Raw genomic sequence first — 3,258 nt, forward strand, 5'->3', positions numbered from 1 at the left:
TGAGGTTGACCAGATTGTTCAGTGGCACCATTACGTGCGATAAGTACGCCACTGCGATAAATTGGAAACATGCTGTTCGTGTAGTTAGGCCACTTATGTTATGTTCGGCTGTTTTCATTTGTTGTTTGCATCGTCGACGACCCTTTTGTTTTGCAACAACAATAGTACTCTGGTCTTGTCGGCAATCGAGGAGAAATGGATAGCTGTTTGGAAGGGTGGTTGGAACTGTTGTCAAAATTGGGGAACTAAAAGATCAGGGTTGATTTTGACTCAGTAATAGTCTGGCGAGTCAGGGGTGAAGAGCCTGCGCTTACGCGTGGTGCAGCGCTGTGCTGTTTTGTTTGTTTGACGTTTGTTCTCCAGGGCCTAGGATCCCGAAGTTCGTCAAACGAGGCTCGACCCCAGTACCCTGCAGCTTCTTTCAGCGTTCCTCCTGGCCAGCGAATTGAGTTCACCGGCCATTCAGAACAACCGGGGCGAGGACGAGCTGTTAGATATGGAGCTGGTTCCTGAGGCTACTTCGAGTTCCCCAGACCACGTCGGATTGCAGCACAGCTAATTGAGGAATGCAGAAGCCGGAAAGCGCATTCCAGAGAAGCGGCCGAGGCAACAAGTTTACGTGCCAACAAGTTCCTGCGCCGCCGGGATTAGCAGGTGGGCATCCGACAATGAAGCAGGTGCACGAGCGCCCCCCCCGCTCCTTCTCCAGCCTACAAGTGGATTGCCAGTCTGCGTGGCAAGACTGCAGAGAGCCCCGACAGGTGTGCCACGCGACACGGGCGCCTACCATTGGCTGCAAGTGGCGTCATCGGAGTGGACTCTCCCATTGGTCAAACATGACGTGACTTGCAGTGCTCGAAGGGCTTATAAGAAGCCTTCCAGAGAGACCTGAGGATTCTGGGACAGTCCCTGATTCCCTGATTCACCTCTCTCGAACTTCTTGCCGCGGGCCGCAGCGTCCGAGTTGCTGCCGGCCCGTAATGACTGTACGTCTGGTACATGACGCTCTCGTCCCTGTACATAATGAAGAATAAATCCCTCCCAAGTTTGTGGGTTTTCATCCCGAAGTCCCGTACTCCAACCACTACAGCACTCACTCGGTTGTACGATGACAGCCAGTCCTCTACGTGATGATCGTCAGTGCCATTGAATGTGGGAGGATCCCGTTGGCGTGGCGCACCAGGACAGACGACCGGAGGCGGTGCCATGAGTGGCTCGGTAGGACTAGTCTCCTAAGGCATGGGAGATGTGACAGGGATCGTCCGGCTTCATAGTTCCAGGTTTGCAAAAGGTCCAGCACCTTCCACCAAATGTCGCGAAGCTCTTTGAGCAGTAAGCGTTCGCGACTAAACGATAGAGCAGCGAGAGGTAGTACAGCCGATCGAGCACCGAAACAAGGTTCCTCTATTTCGTCGTCGTCGTCTGTCACAGCCAACGGCCACAGCCCCACTGCTCCTTATTTTACAGTACAACATATATATATATATATATATATATATATATATATATATATATATATATATATATATATATATATATATATATATATATATATATATATATATATATATATCATAGCAAGCCCACAAATAATGACACCCACGGCAACATAGGGGAAATTACTTGTACTTAATAATTGAATTAACAAATGATAAATTCATTGAAATGAGAGTGGATGAAAACCAACTTGCCGCAGGTGGGGAACGATCCCACGTCTTCGCATTACGTGTGCGATGCTCTGCCAATTGAGCTACCGCGGCACCGTTTCCCCGGCCATCTACTTTCTTGGGTATTTATTTATGTTTTACTACTAGAACTAAACCTGGGAGTTACACTGCCAGGGTTAGTTTGTAATGTCTGTTAAACGGCTTTTGATACATAAGGTGTTCCTGCGGAAAGTAAAAGCTTATATATATCAAAACGTTTATTTAAAAGAAAAAAAAATGCAGAAAGCGAGTGGGTGGAGCCCCTAGTCCAGGGCTCCACTGGCTTGAGCGGTCCGCCGTGCTTGGTCGAGAAGCGCTAGTTGCATCTCCCGATCCTCGCTGGCGAGCCAAGTCTCCCACTGCTCCCATCCGGTAAGTTTGCCAGCTATTTTTGGTGTATTAATTTTGGGTGGCCTGTTCTGGCAGTCCCACGTAATGTGGGCGAGAGTTGGCCGGCCTCCGCACCAAGGACAGCGAGCGCTGTACAGCGTTGGGTGAATGGCATTTTTCAAATAAAGGTTTGGAAATGTGTGCGTCTGTATTCGGCGCCAGTCATAAGAGTCCTGCCTGGATAGGTCAGGGTGTGGTGGACTGTACTTTCTTCGCTCGCGCCGCTGGTGCTCAAGGATGTCTCGTGGTAAAAAGGGGTTTTCGTCAGAGTGGTCGGCCGCTCGGTTGACAAAAGCACGAGCTGCGCCGTCCGCTCTCTCATTGCCCTCGAGTCCTGCGTGACCCGGGCACCAGATGATCATGTGTTTCTGCGTTTGGTTGGATCCTAATAGGTGAGTGGTGCTGTGTGGTAGCCTGCCGGTGAGGAATAGTCTACATGCGACTTGGGAATCTGTAAGAGTTATCGACGATTGTCCCAGAGCGTCCTTAGTTTTAATAGCTAGCGCGATGGCTGAAGCTTCTGCGGTATTCGCAGATGCAACTCTAGCCGTGGCACAAGTCACAAGCCCTTGATTTGCGGCCGCTCCTACCACTGCGAGGGCGTATTTGTAAGCACCACATCGAGCGACATCTGTGTAGACTGTATCCGGGTTTCCATCGAATTGCTGCATTAACTTTCGAGCTCGAGCATTTCTACGTCCCTGGTGGTATTTTGGACTCATGTTCTTAGGGATTGGGGCTACTATGATCCTTTCACGAAGGACTCTGGTCAGAGATTCGAGTTCTTCTCCCGCATACTGTGGATGAGTAGGGTAACCCACGCGGCAAAGTAATTTTCTGCCAGAGGTGGTTAAGCTAAGCCGCTCCCGTTGAGATATGAGCGTCGCTGCCCGTAGCTCCTCGTAGTTATTGTGAATCCCGAGGGCCAGCAGGCGTTCAGTAGAGGTTCCCTGTGGTAGGCCGAGAGCCGCTTTGTACGACGTTCTAATCAACGCATCTAGGGCCTTTAGTTCTGTTTTCGTGGGGTCCCGGAAAGGGAGGCTATATGTGAGACGACTTAGCACAAAAGCGTGAACGAGCCGGATCGTCTCTGTTTCCTTGAAACCTTTTCGGTGATAAGTTACTCTACGGATCATACGAGAGATCTGTTTCACCGTAGTCC

General features: G+C 50.2%; 1 non-coding gene across 1 annotated transcript; it reads right to left on the bottom strand.

The window, feature by feature from the left end:
* Window positions 1–1,688: 1,688 nt before the first annotated feature.
* TRNAT-CGU (transfer RNA threonine (anticodon CGU)) lies at window positions 1,689–1,760 on the bottom strand. The gene has a single exon. It is a non-coding gene; the product is annotated as a tRNA-Thr (tRNA).
* Between the last annotated feature and the right edge of the window lie 1,498 nt (window positions 1,761–3,258).

This window comes from Dermacentor albipictus, chromosome 1 (genome assembly GCF_038994185.2).
Source record: "Dermacentor albipictus isolate Rhodes 1998 colony chromosome 1, USDA_Dalb.pri_finalv2, whole genome shotgun sequence".
NCBI lineage: Eukaryota > Metazoa > Arthropoda > Arachnida > Ixodida > Ixodidae > Dermacentor > Dermacentor albipictus.